General features: G+C 44.2%; 1 long non-coding RNA gene across 3 annotated transcripts; it reads left to right on the forward strand.

Moving 5' to 3' along the window:
• Nucleotides 1-993: 993 nt before the first annotated feature.
• Nucleotides 994-19,712, forward strand: LOC128348727 (uncharacterized). 3 transcript variants are annotated; one of them, XR_008318281.1, is made up of 6 exons: nt 994-1,100; nt 11,766-11,859; nt 11,962-12,006; nt 14,737-14,820; nt 17,857-17,941; nt 19,641-19,712. It is a non-coding gene; the product is annotated as an uncharacterized LOC128348727 (long non-coding RNA). The 3 variants fall into 3 exon arrangements; XR_008318283.1 differs by lacking the exon at nt 19,641-19,712 and adding an exon at nt 19,545-19,635; XR_008318282.1 differs by having other exon boundaries at nt 1,008-1,100; nt 11,769-11,859.
• Nucleotides 19,713-22,790: the final 3,078 nt, after the last annotated feature.

Genomic DNA, 22,790 nt, shown 5'->3' on the forward strand with positions numbered 1-22,790 from the left:
ACTAGTCAATGTGAATCTAGCGGTGTGTGAGCAACTGGGGCAGTTCACGTGGTCTGGCAGTTCATGTGAGGATTCCCCTTTATGAGTAAAGGAGCAGGGGGGCTTCCTAGAGGGGAGTCAGGTCTACTCACTTAAATGATGCAGCAGCATGGGTGGCAGCAGCTCCCTTCCACCTCTGCCAGCCTCCTCTAGTTTAGCCTGCGCCTGCTACGGCCCGTTTCAGGCCTTCTCCGGTCCGTTTTGGGTGTCGGCGCATGCATGAAGTCTGAAATGGGCCAGAGAAGACCTGAATCGGGCCACAGCTATCCCAGGCTACTCTAGAGGAGGCCAGTGGGGGTGGGGAAGTTGCCACCACTGCCAACACCACACCTTTTAGGTGAGTAGACCTGACTCCCCTCTAGGTCTAGGAAGCCCCCTGCCATTTTACTTGTAAAGGGGAATCCTCACCCGATTCCCCTTTATGAGTAGACCCACAAACTGCTCCATGAACTGGTCCGGACTGGTCTGGCAGTTGAATCAGACTGGGTCTGAATCGACCAGAAACAGGTCAGACTGGGTCAGTTCAAATCTGGTTTGGAATCAAACCGGTCTGGCCAATTCTGTGCACACCCCTATGTGAATCTGTTGCTGTTTTTAGGTTTACAATGACCATTTCCAGTAAAGCTACAATAAATCCTCCTCAGCAAATTTTGATGTCAAATATCCTCCAGATATACTCTGACTACTTCAGTCTGAATTGCTGAATATTCTTCAAATATTTGATGCCAGTATAAGCTAGGGACGTGCTCGAAGTGTTTTGGCACCTCTGTTTCCAAGTGCCGAAACGCTTGGCAGGTCTTACCTTCCCTGCCCCTCCGTTGTTCCCCACCGCGCCAGAATGGCACTGTTTTGCATTAAGCAAATAGTTGCTGAGCACTCAAGATGGTTTCCACACATGCTCAGACACCATTTCCTGTCTGGCACTGCCCAAAGGCTGCTGGGAACAGGTAACTTCCTGTTCCTAAACAAATGCAGCCAGGCAAACAGAGAGCCTGGCTGCTTAATGCAAACAGCGCTGCTCTGGTATTGTAGGGGGCAGTGGAGGAGCAACAGAGGAGCTGGTAAGAACAAAATTCCTCCTTTTAAAGTACCCGCTCTTTGCCCCGCACCCCGCGCCCCTGCCCCCCAGATGTGCACAAAATGCTTTGTGTATGTGCCTAGCATGTGATGTTTCATTTCTCATCTGACCGTATTAATAGTTGGCAAGTGATATTTCGCATGTGATAGTTGATATATAGTGGTATTTATTATTTGATAATATTTGATAGCTGACATGAAATGCTATTTAATATTTTGACCATATTTAGTAATAGTACAAATACAATGTAGCTGTCACATACAATTGTATTTTACAGTATATAATAGCTGACATGGAATGTTTTTTTAGCATCTGAATTTATTTAATGGTTGACTGTATTGGGTAGTTGACATGCAATGGTATTTAGTTGTTGATAGCATGTAATAGATGTGTATGCTTGTATTATTTCACAGTTTTTGAGAGCTCACAGCCTATGTGATTTCTTATTTGATGCTTGTCCAAATAATAAAGAATGTCAAACTCTAAGGTAACAGTCCTGTGCACACTTAAATTTAAGTGTGCTGTCAAGTTGATGTTGACTCCTAGTGACCACAGTGCCCTGTGGTTGACTTTGGTAGAACACAGGAGGGGTTTATCATTGCCATCTCCCGCACAGTATGAGATGATGCTTTTCAGCATCTTCCTATATCGACGTGGGAATAAATCCCATTGAACTTACTGAAACTGATGTGAAGCACTTAAAATGTGATGTTGTAGGTATTCATATTTTCACATTCAATATTTGGGTGACAACATTGGAAATTTGGGTAAATTTCAAATATTTGCAAATATTTGTTTTACCTCTATTCTGCATTAAATTTCATTCCCAGTGTGTAGCAGAGAGAAGGGGACAAGCCTATATGTGCTTGTAGCTAATGTGTATGACAGGAATGTGTCAATTGCTTTGTCTTGCCACTGGTCTCTCCACGGCTGTTATACCTCTCCCTCTCGCCTCCCGCAGGCAGGGCCTCAGAGTTTTTGAGGGGAGGGGGTTTGGTTCACCCGAGCCCTCCTCCTCTAGTCTCCTTGGGATTGCTGTGGCAGTCTCTCTCCAGAGGCCTCCACCACTCACCCTCCAACTGCCTCTCATCACTGGCTGAGCCTGCCTTAAATCCCTCCTGACAACTGATGCATCCCACACCCCAATAATTGGACCTCTGCCCTGCCATATCAGGCTGCTCTCACTCGTAGCCCCCTCAGCTGTGCCTCTGTCTACTGCTGCTTCCTCCCTCACTCGCCCCCACCCTTCCCCTGGCCCCAGTAGCCCAGCTCCTTGATCTCGCAGCGTCTCGGCTGGCCGCTCATTGGGCTGCCTGGCCTGGCTGCCCGCCCCACCTGGGGCCTCTGTAGCCTTGGCTGCTGAATGAACATCGGAGCCGGTAAGGCCGGCATAGGCCCCTGCCGGACATTCTTATTTCTATTAACATTCTCGAAGAGGCTGAGCTACAGTTTGGCTATCCTGCTCTATGAAAGAGAAGTATCCAAATGAGGTCACTGCCACTTTTGCCCAGCTCAAGAGGTGGGGCAGGCAGTAGTAAGCAGCTGTTGAGTAACAACCGGGGGAGGGCTCCCCAAACCCTTACTAGCAAGCATGGATCAGTGATAACAGAGGTGGGGTGGCCGAGGCATGCAGGTTAATCGCTGAAGAATGGCCAGCAGCATCCAATACAAGCACAGACTCATGACATCATCAGACGGCACTGGGTGTCAAATCCTGGCAAAAATGGGCTTGTTTTCTCAAAAAAACTAACTACTTTTTATCTTGGAAAAACTATTGTCCTTGTAGATTATGCCAAACCTTCCAGTATGCTTTTCAGGCTAGTTTTCTCTTCCTATCCCAGAACATGTGGCAGGAAAGATTGGAGAATAGAGATATGCATGAATCATTTTTTGCTATTCAATTTGACCCATTTGCTATCTGAGTGCAATATAACCTCGGAAAGGAGTGCCCAGTCCTGGTTGGATAGATTACTTACTTCCAAGACACACCTCCTTGTCCGGCTGTGGATGACTGCCTCTTGCTCTTGCAGGCACCAGAGCAAGATAAAGGTGAAGTTCCAACAGGTTGGAACATCCTGAGGGATCAAATGTTCAGTCAGGCTGAGTTCAAGCTGTCTCTCCTTGAACATCCACCTACCCTTTTCACTCTGGTGGAAGAAAGCTGGTATCTTGCAGCCACTTCTCCGCAAGAGCAGCCATGGTAGCAGCAGGATGGTGCCCGGCACCTGCAGTGGGGATGTCTTGCCTGGTCACAGCCCCAAAAGGGCCAAGCGCATTCTGCACAAACAGGTTCAGAGTGTGCACAACACAATGGATGGACAAAAACTGAGGCTGCTTGGGTATCCTAGTGGTATTGGTGGCATTGTCCGTGACCATGAACCCTCGGCAAAGGTTTGGCTACCCGGACAGCCATCCCCCCACCAGGAGATCCATGGCTGCCAACTGCACACCTCTGGTGTGGTCAGTACCTCTACATGCAGCACAGCCTACCTGTGCTTCACTACATGGGAGGGGCTAACCACACCAACAGATGTCCCCTCATTCTCCTGCCCCCACCAGTGCACTGTGAGGGGCAGCAAAGCAGTGAGCCTCCCACTGGGACTGCTCCACAGATCTCCAGTTAAGTATACGCTGGTGTCAGTTGTTGCTGCACGCAACAGCCCCAACATGGCCTCCCTGCATGACCGGTACAGGGAGGGCACCATCTGCCTGCTAACGGTGGTGCACCATGCATGCGGGGATTTGGTAGACAGAGGCAAGCAGAAGCTGGCATTCTCCACTACCTGGGATGGCTTGTCATCTAAAGTGATCATCTCCCCAATAGGCTGGGTGATGAGGCAGCTCTAGGTGACCAGACTATTTACCCACTGTCGGTACTCCCTGTGCATGAAACTTCCTCTGCTTGGGAGCAGGAGCAGGTGCCTTGCCATTATCCAAGGATACGCCTGTCACGCCCTCAAGCTCCAACAGCGAGGAGGAAGGGGAAGCTGTCAACTTACCAGCCGATTCAGGAGTGTCTAAGGGGCAGAGCCCGGCTGTCAGCGTTCATGAAATGGCTGTGGTAGATCCAACTAATGATTTAGAGCAGGCATGGCAACCTGAGTCAGCAGAAGGCATGGGAGACCAATGCGAAGAAGAGCTAAGCAATGAAACACCAATGACTCCACAACAGCGCAGGCTCACGAGACGTAGAACGCAATTAGAGGCTGTTAGGAGGAGCAAACGCCTGTTGCTGAGGGCTGACAAGCCTTGAATTCCTACCAGCTGGGAGCTCTCGGCTTGCTCTATAAATCACATCTCCAGCCTCCTACTCATTGCTGAGAATCAACGTTCATCAACATTCTTGTCAACAGCGTTCATCCAAGCCGTATCCGATTTCAGCAGCTCCGCTTGCTTCGTGAACTTCCCTAGCAGCTGGCCAGACCTTGACAACACCAGACCTATGGCTGCCAGCAAGAGCATGGACCCCCGGGAGATGCGAAGCACATACTGCAGCATCCCCTTCACCCCAAGATGCTTGAGGTGCTTAACCCTGCTGACCTATGTCCTGCAGTGGATGCAGACATTTTGAGGTGGATCACCGTGGCAGAGCATGACTCAAGTCACGCAAATGGCCAGTGCTCATGTGCATCAGCTCAAATAATTGCTGCCCTGCATGCCCGGGGAGCCAAAATGGCCCCAAAATGGGCTGAAACAGCACAAGGAGACTTGAGGGGCAGCCAGTGGGGGAGAGGAGACATTGGAGACCCCTGCCCCAGCCACCACAGCACCCGCTGTGGCCACTGCAGCCCTCGGCAGCAGTAAGTCATTACTTTTAAAACTCAATGTTATCACCCCACCACTACCCTCAAACTGGGCCCAGACTGGCTCAAATTCGAACAGAACTTGGGGGGTGCCCTAACCAATCATGCTCAGTCTGGTTCAAATCTGGTTTGGATTCGAACCAAAATGGGCAAAGTGGTTTTGTGCATATCCCTACTACTCAGGAATTCATAGAGGCCTATCCCAATTTGTCCTGGGACCTACACATGATGCTGGTCACATACTGGATTTGGTCTTTTGCTCAGATCAGGGGGGTTTTCCATAGGTGGGTCTCCTGTAGTTTCCCCATTGTCATAGACAGACCACTTCCAGGTTAAGGTTGGTCTCACAGTCCCATCTGACCCCTCTTAGAATGGTCTGCCCAAGAAGGCTGTTGGATCCAGTAGGGTTCCAAAGGACCTGGGACGGTTTGGGGCATTGGTTCTGCTAGTGATTCTGTTGATGCCCTGGTGGATACCTGGAACAAGGAACGTACCAGGGCAGTAGATATAATCACTCCTAAGCATCCTCTCCAACCCAGTGTTCCCTCAAAAGCGTGCGCACATGCGTGCGCTCACAAGTCTTTTGATGTCCAATCAGTTAATTATAGATCCCACTCAGGCTGAATCAGGAAGGCCCCACTTTGAATGCACGTGCTCACACACAAAACTCATTCTATACAGAGATAAAATAAATTAGAGAGAACACTGCTCCAACCCACTTCAAAATTAGCTCCATGGTATATAGAAGAGCTACAGGAACTGAAGTGGCAAGGTATATGGCTGGAGCACAAATGAAGGAGGACTCATCATGAATTGAGCCCATTTGAAGCCCTATGCTGTGGCAATACGTGTAGCAAGGAAGTGATTTTATTATGTGCACATTGCATCTGCAAGTTCTCATCCAGCAGAGCTGTTCTGGATTATTGGGGGTTTAACCCAAGCCCCTTCTGTTTCAAATTTGTTTCCAGAAACAATTTATCACTGTGATGCATTCAATGAGTTCTTTTCAGATAAAATATCTCGCATTCAGGCTGATCTAGACTCCAGTATTTCTTCGGGGCTAGTTAGGGAGGTGTTCATCAATCCCTCTTGCAATATTAGATTGGATCAGTTTCAGTCTGTGGCTCCTGAGGATGTGGACAAGCTGCTTGGAGTGATACGGCCTACCACCTGCTCTTTGGATCCTTGCCCAACATAACTGATTTTTATCTTGCAGGGAGGCTTTTGGAGGTAGACTAGTTGATATCATTAATCCCTCACTGAGGATGCCAGCTTGTTTGAAGGAGGCAATGATTAGACCTCTTCTTAAGAAGCCTGCTCTGGATCCCCTGGTGATGGATAATTACAGTATAGGCCAGTCTCCAACCTCCAATGGTTAGGTAAGAAGACTGAGAGGGTATTGGTTGACCAGTTCCAAGCGGTCGTGGAGGAAACTGATTATCTAGACCAGGCCTGCTCAACTTCGGCCCTCCTGCAGATGTTGGCCTACGATTCCCATAATCCCTGGCTATTGGCCGCTGTGGCTGAGAATTATGGGAGTTGTAGTCCAAAAACAGCTGGGGGGCCTAAGTTGAGCAGGCCTGATCTAGACCCAGAGGCGTATCTAGGGAAAATAGCGCCTAGGGCAAACACTGAAATTGCGCCCCCTGTCCAAGCATCTGACACCCATCTTTCAGATAACTTTACCATAATATCAGCTGAAAAATACAAGTCAAGCTTTTAATATTTCAAAAACTATTTAGCAGTGGACTTAGCCAGACCAAAAAATGCCTGAAAACTACAAATTTCAGTATGTGGGGGCTCATGAAATACCCAAATACTATGTGGAGGTGTACTTGGAAAACTAAACAGAAGTGCCTGTCTAATTCTCTACTATGTATTGTAGCATCACCATTACATAAGTTTTAAAAATGAATGGAGAATTTGACTTTTCCCAGATACTCTGTAAATAATTAAAGGATATGCAGAGTAAACTGTGTCACTGCTTGGAATATATTCTAGTCTTTCAGAAAGACACTTAAAATGAGAGAAAGAGAGCAAGAAACTCCCAGTGGGCCTTAATATTAAGGGTTTCACACTGATTCAAAGACAAACTCACCATTAATAGCCATATTAGCAAGACATCACATTTAACTCACTTATCACAAGAAGCAAAGTAAGAGCAAATGAATACAATCCTAGCTCTTAAGCTTCAGCTCAGTATTCATAAGCCCTGATTCTCTGTACATAGTGCCAATCTGAATATGTGTACAGTGTCTTATATTATATTTTTTTTATTATTATTTTTACCTGTAGCCCCTTTGGGAGGCTTCCTAAAGGCTGGGGGTTTTTTTTTGTTGTTTTTTTCAAAGATTCCCCCTCACCCCGCTGGCCTCTAGGGCCTCGCAGGGACCATTTAGCATGTGCAGTGGCCGTTTTTAAAAATAATCTTTTTTTTTTTAAAGGCGACTGAAAACAAAATGGCCACCACGCATGCTCAAATGGCCTCTGCAAAGCCTGGCATGACCTAGAGCCTCACAGAGGCCATCTGAGCATGCACGGTGGCCATTTTGTTTTTGGCAGCCATTTTTTTAAAAAAAATTAATTTTACAAAATGGTGCCCCGCTTCAAGTGGCGCCTGGGGCACGTGCCCTGCCTGCCCTACCCCTAGATACGCCCCTGTCTAGACCCATTTGAAACTGGATTTAGGGCAGGCTATGGGGTTGAGATGTCTTGGGTGGCCTGATAGATGACCTTCACCAGGGAAATGACAAAGGGAGTGTGACTCTGCTGGTTCTTTTGGATCTCTCAGCGGCTTTTGATACCATTGATCATGGTATCCTTCTAGATCACCTGAGGGAGTTGGGCACTGCTTTACACTGGTTCCGTTCCTATGTCTTGAGTAGATTTCAGATGATGGCACTTGATGTCGGTTGCTCTTCAAAATGGGAGCTACTCTATGGAGTCCCTCAGGGCTCCATTCTGTCACCAGTTCTTTTTAACATTTACATGAAACTGCTGGTGAGGTCATCAGAAGATTTGGTGCTGAGTGTTATCAATATGCTGATGATGCCCAAACTTATTTCTCCTTGTCTTCAATACCAGGAAATGGTGTTAGCCCTTTAAATACCTGCCTACAGGCAGTAATGGGCTGGATGAGGGATAATAAGCTGAATCCAAGAAAGATGGAGGTACTAATTGTTGGTGGCCATAATCTGCAAGATGGGAAAGAACTTTCTGTTCTGGATGAGGTTACACTCCTCCAGAAAGACCAGGTTCTTTGCTTGGGATTGCTCTTGGACCTGGGTCTCACCCTGGTGCCTCAGGTTGAGGCTGTGGCCAGGAGGACTTTTTACCAGCTGTGATTGATTCGGCAACTCTGCCCATTCCTTGAGGGGAATAACCTAAAAACAGTGGTACATCAGCTGGTAACCTCCAGGCTGGACTACTGCAGATGCACTCTATATAGGGCTGCCTTTGTACATAGTTCAGAAACTTCAGTTAGTACAAAATGCGACAGTCAGATTAGTCTCTGGGGTATCCCATAGAGACCACATTATGCCTGTTCTTAAACAGTTGTTTAAGAACAGGCAAACGTAACAGGCTGCTGCTACATTTCTGGGCAAAATACAAAGTGCTGGTTATTATCTTTAAAGCTCTGAATGGCTTAGGTCCGGGTTACCTGAGAGAGTGCCTTTCTCTACAAGATTCCCACTGCTCATTAAGATAATCAGGAGGGGTCCATCTTTGGGTGCCACCAGTTCATCACAATGGAGTAAGCTGCATTAGCAACCACTTACTATAATATCTTGAAAGTCACCATAGCCAACAAAAAACATCAGGTTTGAGGGAGCTATTTTTTAACTTTCTTTTAAAAAAAGAAAGTTACACTGAACCAGCCAGTGCAAAACAGTGGCTTAAGATGGTGGTCAAACACTTAGTATTAAGGAATGGGGAGGAGCAACAGATGCGGGGCGGAGGCAGTAAATGAGCAGCAGGTGTGAATCGTTCCTGTTCTCCTCTCCCAGCCACCACACTCTGCCTTGTTTTGCCTGTTGACATGTTAATCCCTGGCACACAGGCTGGTTAGATGCCTGGTTCCCCAACCAGGCACATAACCAACCATGAGCCTGGGCTTAACATGGCAGTGGGCGAAACAAGGCAGAGTGCTAAAACTGGGGTAGGGAAAGGAGAACAGGAATGAGCATTACCTGCAGATTATTTATGGCCTTCCCTGCCCTACTCATATGGGCTACTCCTGGGGAAAGAGTGTCTCTACATGTATTTTCAATGCAGTTCAGTTCAGTCCTTTCACACAAAACACTGAGTTTCCCCCGAAGTGGTTAAAAAAAAAAAATTCAGCAGCCTAATATGGCACAGTGGGGAAATGACTTGCCTAGTGAGCAAAAGGTTGCGGTTCGAATCCCCGCTGGTACTTATATTGGGCAGCAGTGATATATGAAGGTGCTGAAAGGCATCATCTCACATTGTGCAGGAGGAGGCAATGGTAAACCCTTCCTGTATTCTCCCAAAGAAAACCACATGGCTCTGTGGTTGCCAGGAAGTTTTACAGACAAAGCTTTCCCCCCGAATCCACTCCTGATTGGGTGTGCCAGTCCACATATTTGCTGGATTTAACCCAACCTCCCTGTGGGCTATCAGGGACAAGGACAGACAGGGCTTTGTTTTTCTCCCAAGGGAGGCTGTGAATTCTGGCTTAGCCCAAGTTATGACTGGGGTAAAAAAAACCCCTCTATTTCCAATAGCTTTGGGGGTACTTACAGTACTCACATGTAGTCTCCCATTGAAATGCAAACCAGGGCAGACCCTGCTTAGCAAAGGGGACAATTCATGCTTGCTACCACAAGAACAGCTAGAGCATTTGCTTCAGATTTTGCTATGGATATTTCATTCCTGTCTCCACCAAACATGGAAGATTCAAGCACATGAAATTATTTTATACTGACTCCATAGAATGAAGTCCTATGAGGATCAAAAGCAATACGATAATATTCAAGATCACGCTTCACTAACTTAGTGATGAACTGCTGGTTCCCAATGGGGCATGTAAATGGAAGAGTCTCGGAATCTGCATGGCATAACTGCACCAGGATTGGTAACAATATGCAATATCTGGAAGCTTCTGAGTTTGCTAGAAATATATATATACATATTTCTAAACCTGCAGATAACTGTCTAGACAATTTTTAGTAAAGACCTGGAAGGAACAATTTCTTCATGCAGCCCATCCCAGAGGAGCTAATCCCTGCTACTCTGCTTTCTCTCCCTGTGCACAGTCATGGTTGGAGGGACAATAGCAAATTTTAGGATGGAGACAAAAACACTGTGCAATTAAATAAGTTTACAAATTATGTCAATGAATCAAAGATGTATTACAGTTGCCTGGAAATACGGAATTTGCACTCTTTGCAACAGATTAGGGTTATACCGAAGTATTCTAGCCTTTTTGGTAAAACTGTTATCAAGTGGTTTGCCTCCATCGGGACATACACAGGTTATTAGCAATTAATGCTACTCAAGACTAAAGGTAGTTTGGGATTTCAGAGCTTCTCATCAAATGAAAATGCTGAAAATATATGCTCCAATATTCACCTTAACCAAACAGTGGCTGAGATAGAAATTAGCCACTTTATCAATGCAAAGTATATCTTTGTATGTATAGTGCCTGATAAATGTTGGAGGGAGAAGAGCAGGAGGAGGAGGAGGAGCTTTTTGTATTTTAGAAAAACCTCCCAGTGTTTTTATATAAGAAAAGGGTATTTTATTTTGTAAAAGTTTCATGAGGAATTTTCTGACCAGTTCTAAAACTATCAACAATAGATCCCACTTCCTCTCACTGCTAAAAACCAGATATGTAATCTAATACAAGTCCATTAAAAATGTGTAGGAGTGGAGAATGAGTGCTTCTAAATTTTGTCCTGCTTGGCAGGGATGGCATAATGTATTAAGAAAAAAATGTGGATACTTTTTGTAGGGAGGGCAGTCCAAAAGACATTACTATGTCATGTTTCTGTACTTTATTACATTTATCTTAAAAGTTTCCTAGGCCAGGTTCAGAAATGTCATTTCCTAATCATTCCAAGTTAGGAAACAAATAAGAGTACTGAAGTTTCAAAAGAAATGGAACTGGTTGGGTCACCACTGTGGAAGTTCAGCTGAGGATGAGGGTTAGCCCTCATTATCTACCACAGTATAAGAGTTGTAAATGGTTCCGTCTCAATATCTCTCTCTCTCTCTCTCTCTCTCACACACACACACACAGACATCCTGAATATGTTGTGGTGGTAACCACATGGGCAAGGACAATAATATGGTTCCTTTTCACACAGCTGTTACCCTTTCTGTCAATTAGGCAACATTCACATGGAAAGGAAACACATCATTGGCCCTGCCCACATAGCCCTGGTTTTACTAGCATGTACAGTTGCTGTGGTTCAAATTGCATATTATATCAGACAAAGGGATGGTTTCCTAGAATTGGACGAGTTTCTATAACATGTAATCATCATGCCAAGTGTTTCCCTGTCCACACCAATGAATAAGTGAACCTATACATTACAGGAAGACAAGGGAAAGTACAACACAGAGAGGACATTGCTGGTGGCCATCCTGTGTCTGAGTTGAATATGGCTTTATATATTCATGAAGTTGTAAGTGCACAGTACTGAAGTTGTAAATACACAAAAGTCTGTGTAAACCGCCTTGAGCCATTTTTAGAAGGGCGGCATAGAAATCGAATGAATGAATGAATGAATGAATAAAATAAAGTTTCAGATCCACAGATAAGATTTCAGTTTCACAGATAAAGCTTTTGTGGTAAGAAGATAATATTGCAATTTTTTCAGCAGATATTCAAAGATGCTACTGCCTGAGAACTTCAGTTTAAAAGAAGCATTAAGGAACCTACAAATTAACTCATGTGCCAACAAGTATAGAATTGTAAGTTAAGGCATTTCGCTCAACTTCTCCATGTAAACAGCATGCAGTCTCACATATTGTTCTTGTTTACAACTTCACCTACACTTTGCTTTGGTCTTTTAGCCCAGTCTTCTTCCTCTGGAGGTTGAGTGCAACACTGATGCTGAGGTATGTTTAAGTCAAACATTAAAAGTTAACAAAGTGTCTTGTGGCACCTTAAAGACTGATTTATTGCAGTATAAGCTTTCATGGCCCATGTCATCAGATGCATGAAAATGCTATCCTCAGTAGGAATACATTATTTTATCATATGGGAGTGATTCATCTGAACCACTGCTCTATACATGGCCCAAATACTAGTATTCAGATAGTATTTGGATGAATTGTGCCCCCTCCACACACACACAATAAAATAATGCAACAGGAGGGCATCAGGACATCTGGGAAACATGTAGGGACGTGCACACTCTCAGCACTTCCCAATAATGCGTAGGCTGGTTTGGGGAACGAATCATCTAAATTCTCCTATTGACATATTGGGACATTCAGAAGACAGCAACGAAGACAGCCAGGGGTCTGGAGAAAAAGATGTGTGAGGAAAAGCTTGAAGGAATGGGATAGTTTTGTCCAGAGAAGAGAAGACTGAATGAGAACATGATTGTACTCTTCAGTTATCTGAAGGGCTGTCAGACTTGTTCTCTGCTGCCACAGAAGGCAGAACTAGATCAGATGGGCTTAAATTACAGGAGGGTAGATTTTGGTTGACCTTTAGGAGAACTGTAAGAGCACTTCCGAAGTAAGAGGTGTTCAACAGTGGAACCAATTACTGTATCTAGAGTAGGGTGGGATTTCCCTTATATGATGACGAATATTTATATACCACTTTTCAACAAAAGTTCCCGAAGTGGTTTACAAATTAATTAATTAATCGATTGATTGATTTAAAATAAAAAGACCTTATATTACTGCAGGTCTCTAAGCAGAGACTGGACAGCCATCCACTGGGGATGCTCTTGCTCTAGATTTTCTGCATCAAGCAAGAGGTTGTACTAAATGGCCTATAAATCTCTTCCAATTCTATTATTCTATTATTCTAATTAATTAAAGCCAACCTGATGCATAAGCCAGAGCTATGCATCTTTACCCATCTTCTTTCTCTTGCTCATTTGTGTGTCACTTCATGGTGATACAGACACAGCCCCAACATCCAATTATTCCTCTCTGCATGGCATTTTCTGTGTTCCCACCCACCCCCATATAGAATCCATATTCTCTCCAACACAAACATCAAGGGAAAGCAGAGGGTCACCATGCAGCCAGGAGATCACTGCCCTCACAGGGTTATGAAATTTAGTGTTTCTGATCCATGAAGGAAGAGGATTGGGGCTGACATAATTATAACTTTTTATTCTAAAATATATTTATTTTTTGAAAGGGAAGTTCAATGAATTAATGAAACCTTTGAGAAGAAAAAACAAAATGTAACAATTGTCACTCCATAATAAGGTCATTCACATGACTGAAATCCCTAGAGGCAAGGGAGGGCTTCCCCTACACAAGCTTCTGGAACCATGTGCCATGCTGTGCCACCACATGCACAATCACTACTGTGGTGAGCAGCGCAGTGTTCTGGAGACTGGGGAAATGCTGCCCAGCCTCCAGAAATCCCACAATGCACTGTGCAAGGATCAGGGTGCATTGGGGAATTACCTCTCAAGCCGAGCACTCTAGGCACCTGTTTCTGTGTCTGCTTGGGCTGAAGGCAGCCCGAGCAGACACATGACTGGAATTCCTGGTGGAAGGGTGAACTCAAGCCCTTCTACTTGGGTAATAGCCCAGGGGAGATTCCTGGCTACCTAGCAGGGCAGCACCAGGATTGGCCATGATCACACATTTGCTTCACACAAGCAGCCCAGGTAGAGTTGTTCATGCGAATAGTCTCAGTATCTAGCATTTATACTGAGCTTTCACGTATTAAAAGCCCTTCACACAGACTGGTAGTCTTTGTATCATTCCTGTAGAGTAGGCCATTGTTGTGGTTATCTACTTATTAGCTAGTGTTAACACATTAGGCTCTCCATTTCAGCACCCCATTTGCAAGTGGCAATATTGGGGGGGGGGGAGTTTGAGAATTTGAGGGGAGAAAAACTGAGGGTGGGGGTAGAACTCACTAGCAGTGGAGGCAGTGCACGTCCTAATGGCTAGGGGTTAGCAGCCAGCATTTCCCTGCCCCACCAGAATCTCCCAAGAACAAAGCTTTATGATGTTATATCTTACTCTGATGGGAACTTCTTGGAAAGAAAATGGTGGCCTGCAACACCAGTGCCAACATTTTCCCCCAGAAGCCCCCATCAGAGCGATACCATGTTATAATGTAGCATTTTCTCAGGAGCTTTTGGGAGAGATCTCAAAAGATCTCAGAGAAAGTTGGTTAAAGGAGAGAGTGCAAAGCAAATGAAATCATGGAATCCTCTCTCTCTCTTTCACACACACACACACATACTCACTACAGCACATCACAAGCAAACACACAAGTGCACATAGCTTGAGCAGCTCTCTTTGCCTCGCCTAAAGATAAAGTTATGCCATCAAGTCGGTGTTTGCCTTCCAAAACTGCAGCCTGCTCATTGAAGCCATGATCATTCTTCTTTTGGGAGGCAAGCTCCCTTTGAGAAGCATCAATCTGGTGATGAGCATGTGCTGAATAACATCCCATATTTGAATAACTCATTAAAATGGGAACTTTGAAACCTCAAAAGTGTGCAAAGTATGGAGTTAACTTTACACAAAAGATTTTCACCAAAGTAGCAAAAAGGAGACCTCCTGCAATATCCTTGATGGTAGGTATTTTATTTTATTTTATTTTATTTTATTTTATTTTATTTTTATTTTACATAGTCTAGCTGCCAAAAGGAGAAATGATTGGAAACACAGGATGCCTGCATCTGAAAGCTATTGTTCCTCATCAGAATTTTTCTGAAGGTTGGTCAGATTATACTGCTCACAAAGTAGATTCTGCATGCCAGATTTCAAACTGATAGGATAAATAGTTTTGGTTGGATGAGGCATAGAATTTTATGTCTTTGTATTAACTTTGTATTGACAGAATCCTGGAAAAGCCAGTTGCCTTTTCTGCATAAGAGTATTCTAATATTCATTATTCATAACTGCATAATTATTCTATTAGTTTTCAGTGCAGTAGTGATGATCACTTTTGGCCCTGCTTGATTGTAACAACTCCCAGCATATTTTCCTTTTCTGTAACAGAACACCTCTGATCTTTCTGATTTGTGCCACCCATCTTCTGTTTCCTAAGGGTGCAATCCACTCCCCATCAAAGCCAATAACAAAACTTCTATTGAACTTAATTGAGTTGGATTGCCCTAAAGAAGCACATCAGAAGTCTTCTGTTGTTGGCATGTCCCAACGGATTTAGCAGGAGTATTTCCCCTTGGCTTTCCTGCCACTACAAGTGCTGGCATTGACCAAAAGCCAGCATGGACCTTGGATTCCCCATCACACAATTTAAACCTATGATCAGAGAACAATGCATGACTGTGGCTGTGGCTGGAAACTATGTTTAGTATGGATAACTGATGACATCTAGTGAGCAATATATGTAATGCACAAAACATCACCTACAAATTATGGCCTGGATAAGAGCTATACATGAGCTCATGCAACCACCACAAGAAACCTTATTGATTGATTGATTGACAGGACAAAAGAGTCCACAATTCAGAAGAGATACATTTGTGGGTTGGCATCTTTAGCTTCAGCCAGCCCCCAAATCTATTATTTATTTATATTGGACACTTCCCTACACAATTATGGGCCATTAAAGCAGTTTATTATGAGATGTTAAAAAAACCAACCAATGGCCTCCATGATGAGGAAACTTATTCAGAGTAGTCCTATTTAAATTAAAAGGAAAAGTTAGGCATTTTCCCTCATTATGTCAGTCAGTAAAAATATGATACTAGTAACTGGGTTTGCTGTTTGCAAGCATTCCTCCTGCACCACAAAATGACCATGTGCTCTCCCTTCACTCATTGCTAGTCGATGTGCAGAAGAGTGTATGTGTCTAGAAAAATGTATTTATATCTCCAGCACTTAAGCTTTTTCATGTGTTTTTTTTCTATTTCTTAAACAAGTTTCATAGAAATCCAACACTGAAATGCAGTGAAATGGAAAAACACAGCTTGTCTGTTGCTTCATAATTCAGTGAAAATCTGGACTTCCTGTCTCAAAAAGTACCCAATAAAACTGCCACAGTTTGTTGGAAGGTATCATTTCCCATTGTTTTCCAGTGGGCAAGTTTTTCCTGCAAATTAATCAGTTTTTCCAGGATTTTCTACTTTTGTGGGCGAGGTCTAAAACCAGCCTATAAGATGTCATGTTTCTCTTGCATAGTTTGGTCCAAGCAGCTTTCTATATATAGAAAAGCAATAATAAGATGGGCAGCAACAATTACAGCAGAAATATATCTATACACTACCAGATGTTAAACAATTAATTCAGGTCAAGTGTCTGACAAAATAAATGAAGGACTAAATGAACCACCAGGAAATCTGCAGCATGGAACCTCTGGGAGAAGAGAGTTCCACAGCCTAGGTGTCACTTCAGAGAAGGCCACGTCACATGTCAATGCCAGCTTACCTGTTACTCCTGCCCCCTCCCTCTGGAGGGAACTGCATGGAATCTGGACTATGCCATCAGCTGCTAGGATCCAAAAATCTGCCATACAGACAACCACATATTCTTTTCATCTTATTGTTTGTGATAGATTTTAACTGTGAGCCAAACTTAGTGAAAAAGCAGGGTATAAATTTCTCTTCTAATTCAGAGCTGAACCTGGGATTACAGTTATAAACTGGGTCACGTTGCCCAGCCATTAGGAATTTCCTGTTCAGTTGCAATCGTCAATGTACAACTTCACAGAAAGCTTTTGTTCATAGAACTAACTACTTGCTCACTTTACTCTCCAAAATATGTTCTATTATATTGTTGTAATCTGCTTAAGCACTTTATCTCTGCATATTAGAGCAAAAAATGGAATGCAGAGGTCACATTACTGGTGTTCAGCATGTACCCTGATCAGCTATAAGCATGCCTGTTGCATGTGACTAGTGGTCCCAGACAAGGCTACACATTTCCATCCACATCAGACACATCTGTCAAGAGCAGCAAAGACAGATGGACATCCATCTACATTGGCTGCTGTATAGATCCTCTTTACCAGATTGAGTCATTTCATTTGTCCCTAGCCTCCTCCTAGAGGCGCAGAATAGATGCTATCTGATATTCCAAATAAAGAACAGAAAACATATGTGCAGTTACTATGGGAAAAGATCAAGGAAATTTCGAAAGTATTGTGCTTCATGTCTGTCCCAATTCTAACCTTTCCCCTCTCACACACCACTAGTGACAACATTTGAGGTAATCACCAGAAGTTCTTGCTTCTCTGCTTTACTCCCAATTATTGGTAACTATTTTATCCCCACTGCAGCTGCTACATACATGAGAAAATCTGCCCGTATATATAATGATTTCCATAAAATGCATGTTGATTAGCTTACCAGGATAGGAAAAAATGTACTTTGTGTGAAAGTCTCCTGAGATCAAAAAGCTACTTTTCAAAGCATATATATCTGGATCCTGTGCTTCAGTAATAAGATTAAAACCTGATCATTAAACAGTGTAAAATTTCCAGAAATTTTGAAGCCATGGGGAGTAGGGAACTGGGTTTTTTCCCACCCACTCCAACCAAAAAACCCTGAACATTTGGGAGAAATTGAAATATATGCAGTCCTTATTTTGTAGTGTCCTTTACAGATCTAAAGTCAATTTGTTTCTTTGGGGACATAAACTTTATTATGTATAACCTGTTTGGCTCATAACATTGATTGTGTTTGGTATATTATATTTTAAAATATAGTTTATTCAGACAATAAATGCAATTTACTAACTGAATTTACTTTTAAATGTTTTTACATTTTGTTACAAATGGACTACAAGGTACTGAACTCCAAGGAATCCAGCATTTCTTCATTATAAGAAGCTGACAAAGTTGAAAACAGACAAAAACTATCAACATTATATAGTGAGTTTTGCAGTCAGTAAGCCAGTAATGTTTTGGGACATGAAATCACATGCTCCTGGTCGGCATGACTTCTGAACCCACCCAAGTCTGGTTCCCACATCACAGTACTGAAATTTGCCCAACATGCTCTGCCCATCTTCAAAAATATATTAGCAGAGGCACTTTAACCCCTGGACTTCAGGGCCAAGGTCCAACGACTTCAGGGCCAAGGGCCTCCACACCCCCTGGGGTCCCCCAAATCCACACCCCTCTTTCATCCCCCAAATCCTCTTCTAGGCACGGAGCCTGGAACCGGCACCCACAAGCCCATGGTGCCGGGGGTGGAGTGCCAGCAGGGCCTACAGGAGCTGTTGCTGCCGTACCACCATGGGTAAGCTGCCCTCTCTCCCACCTGCCCTTTCAACCCCCTTTTAGAGTTAGGGACCCCCCCCCTTTGCTTGTAAAAGTAATCCTTATCTGATTACTCTTTACAAGCATCCCAAACCGGGTCAAACCAGGCCAAACCTATTTTACCCAATTCAAGTGCACAAACCGAACCACCAGCTGATTCTAATGAACCAGTTAGTGGACCAGCAGTTCAGTTTGAATTCAGTTCAAATTCGAACCAAACTGCACAGAACAGTTCCGTGCACACCACTACTCATTTGCTATCCTTCTCATTCTCTCAGACAGTTCTGCAGGCGCACCACAGACAAGTCTCATGAATCCCATATTCTTCCGTTTCCAGACACACCCTGTAACTGAAAACTACTTGGGCCTGCATACAAACACCACACAGATCCTACCATGTGCCAACTCCCATTCTTTTAAGGCTTCAGAAGTCAAGCTCAATGGATGAGAATGCCACTGATGCCTTTGATTGAGGGAATTGTTATTACTGAACGAATGTCTGTCACATTTGCTTATCTGAATGCGGCCCTCTAAGGAGTTCTCAGCAGACAAGCTGCTCTGGAGATCCTGGCATATAGACCCTTTCTTTTTGATAATACATGTGTTTTTGTTCTCTTGAAAGGCTTTTAGCCCTGAGGTAAGGATTAGACAACAACTTAACAGCCTTAAAAGACATCAGAAAAATAACCTGTCAACCTTGAAAGAAAGGGGTCTGATTTGTTTTTCAAAGGTATACCATTGTTTTCTGGTTGGTCTTTGTTGCCACCAATCATAACTGCAAAGCAGAATCAGTTTTATTAATCAAATAATACTTAAAAAAAAAATTATAAGAGTAGTAATTTTTGTAATTGATTATCTTTGTTTGATATGCCCCATAAAAGAATTCTCCAAACATTTTCAGCTAGATTATCAGGAAGAAGAAGCCATGTTCATCAAAAACACTTCACAATCATTCAAACAAAACACAAATTGAGTCAGTTTTGCAACTCTTAAATTTGTGGCAATAGGAACTTAAAGGAAGTTTCCCTTTTGTTGGGAACAAATTCTCAGCTATACGTCTATCATAATCACTCCCAAATGTCAGAGACTGATGATAGATAGCTATATTCCTGAATGTACTGTTGAATGCCTATATGGCAGAGCCTGGGAATTATGAACTGCTACTGTAATTGGATTACAAAATATATTTTGTTCTATCTGTACCCCATTCCAGGTCAAGGGACAGCTCTAAAATCTGCTTTCAGGATCATTAGTAATGAGAGAAAAAGGCCTTTGAAAATTCACAGAGTGCTTTTCCTTTTACCACCAGGTAACCACAATCTGTACCCACACAATGAGGATCAAAGAGCTCATCTTCCAGAGTAGATGGCATCACTTCTAGGCAGGTGCACTTCTCATTTAGGAAATTAAGCATCACTTCAATGGGAATGTAACACATTTTCTAAGTGTAATTAAGAGAAATAATAAGCCACATGGATATGAAATTGGATAAAGTAGGATATAAAGTCATAACATAAAGCAATAAGTATGCCCACTGATATGACATCTCTGATGTCTCTAGGAAAAGACCCAACACCTTCTGATCATGTTCAAACATTCAGCAACATCCCTAGAATCAATGCTGCTTCTATCAAAAATGTATGTTTCCATGTAACACTTGAATAGACAAGAAAGAAAATCAGTGGCCTGGTTACATGTTACAATCCACACAAGAACTTTATAATACTGACAGCTACCCTCACCAAGGGAAAGAGGAAGCTGGAGAAGCTAAAAAATCACACAGAGAGCAAAGGAGGAGCTGTTGGCCACCTTTCTCTGTTGTGTCGCTCTGTTTGCACGTAGCGTCAAACCTCGGGTAGATGAAGCTGTGGACATCTGTGAAGCTGAGAATCAGGCCACAGATGATTGATCAACTACGGTTGGGCAACCTCCAGCTTCTGGGCAAAGGAACCCAGCCATCTTCCTAATCCACACAGGCTGCATCCCAACAAGCTACATTCTACTCACAGCGCCAGACTCTGGACAAAGTGCCAGAACTTCAGTAAAGCAGCAACTATGGGCTATGAGGTCAGAGGGGGTGTGCTCAGTGCAATCATGCCTTTTTGCCATTGATCATCCACCTTTGGCACGGCAAAGACATTTTAACCCTTTCCTCACACCACTCGCACCACTGCCTTTGCAAGTACTCCCAAGCTCATGCACATGTAGAATTATTGATGCCTCGGGATGGCAAGGGACACTTCCAGATAGCAATGGGGTCTTGTGATGCAAAACAGAAACAGAGAAATTGGGGCAAGGGGGTGGTGCATTGGTCGCTGTGTGGGTAGGAGAAGGGACGGTCCACCAGAAAAAATTATGCCATGTCATATCCACGCATTTGCTCCCGGGGCTTAGGGTGGATTTAATGCAAATTAATTTGCATTAGATCTGTCTGGTGTTTCTGGGAGCTGTTACCTGGAAAGGCAGTGCCTGGAGAGGCCTTGTGATTGCCACTTAGGAACATAGGAAGCTGCCTTATACTGAGTCAGAGCATTGGTCCATCTAGCTCAGTATTGTCTACTCAGGCTGGGGAACTTGCCAGGGAGGGAACTTGGAGCCTTCCCCCCATGGGGAAGCAAGCACTCTCAGCTCTTGGCAAGTTTACCCCCTCTGCATGCTACCACCCCATAACACTCAATGGGCAAATTAGCAGTTTGAACTGTTTCTCAATTTCTCTCCTTTGGATGTTGGATACCACCACACCTCCAACAATGGGTAATTAACCAGTTACAGTACTTCCCCAGTTTCTCCCCTTTGGTTGGGGCATAAACCGCACCATAGCCTGCAGAGATGCCAAGGCTGAGGTGACTTGGGCTGGACCTGGCTGTGCTGGCATGTAAAGTGCCTGCATGAGCAGCTGTGGCTGGTACAGTTGATGCTGGTGAGGAGGATGAGCTGGTGTCTGCTGGACCAATTATGCAATTGATTCAGCCATCCTCTTGAAGTGGGCTGTGTAGCATTCAAAGGCTGCACTGGAGCACTCCATGTGACCGCTTCCTACACTGAATGCTCAGAGACTGCCTGGAAGTTGCTCATGTCATCATCCTGCCTCTGGTCTTCATTGTGGTCCAGTTCTTTGAGGGTGGGGTGCAAGGGGCCTTCAAACTCCCCACATTCTGGACTACAAGGTCCCTTGCAAGCTGCAAGCGATCCACACGCCTCCTGCTCCCTGTTGTGCTTCATGCTCCACGTTGGAAAGTGGCCTTCTGGGTGCAGGCCCTTCTTCTGGAGCTGCAGGACAAGTAGGCACATCTTCCCATAGCAGCGGTTCCCCTGGGGGGACATAACCTGGTGAACCTGGAGGGAGAATTGTGAAAAAGGAGTATAAGAAATTTGTTAAGAACCACAGCTTAAACTTGTTCTAAAGTGGTTTGGAAGCAGCATACATAGCGTGTTTGGAAGAATGCCTCCATAGACCACATGATTATTCTTAAGGGATAGATAAGAATCTCTAGGAGCCGCAGAGAGTGGTTGCATCTACTCCCTCTTTCTGCTTCACATGACTTCTCTGAACCCTAAAGGTGCCATTTGTTAGCGTGGCAGCTGGAATCATTTTTCAAGCAGTTTTTACATTTATTTCCACTCTGAAACACATCTCGGCTCTAAAGGTCACCACCTGGATTTTAAGGGGAGGCCTGGAAGAACTGGCTCTACCAACATTGCTGGAGCACAATTCTCATCATCCATGTGCAAAAACCTGTGGCCAGGGCTGATGGGAACTGTATTTCAACAACTTCTGCCAGGTCAAGAGTGCCCAGGCCTGTCCCAAGGTAGTATCAACCTCTACAATTCACATATCATTGCACCTGTTAGGAATTGTATCAATGGATGAAAGAGTAGTTTGTGACCCAGATGGATGATGTGTTAATTGTACATTATATTATGTGAAGATTACAGATTGCTGTCCTTAAGAACTGTTTCCCCTGCAACTTATTCAGCTGAGGAGGACAGGCATACTCAACAGGTACGTCTTCTTGCTGGAGATGGTGCTCTTTTGAAGCGTTGTCTGAACCATCAGCTCCTTCAATGAGCAAAGGTAAACCTTGAAAAGTACTTTCACTGCCCTTTCTGGAGAACACATCAGTCAAGGTATGCAAGAACAGTTCCTTTGACTGCTGCATATCCTGTTCTTGCCCCAGGAAACTGTTCATACTGAATGGGAGACCCTCCACATGCTCCCGCTCTAGCAGGGAACCTTGACTGCCCTCTTGAATGTATTGGGTGGGTGTTAGGTGTTCAATTTGTATCTCAGCATCTTCCTCCTCTAATCCTATGGAGTACAGTGCAGACTAAAGTGTCCGTCCCTGGGCATCTACAACCTGCACAAGCACAGGTGCACTGCACGCTCTGCCTTCCCGGGAAGCTTCAACAGCAGCACCTTCATGCGTGTTCTCCATGGGAAGGGGAAGCCTGTGTAACT

Source organism: Hemicordylus capensis, chromosome 3 (genome assembly GCF_027244095.1).
Source record: "Hemicordylus capensis ecotype Gifberg chromosome 3, rHemCap1.1.pri, whole genome shotgun sequence".
Taxonomy (NCBI): Eukaryota; Metazoa; Chordata; class Lepidosauria; order Squamata; family Cordylidae; genus Hemicordylus; species Hemicordylus capensis.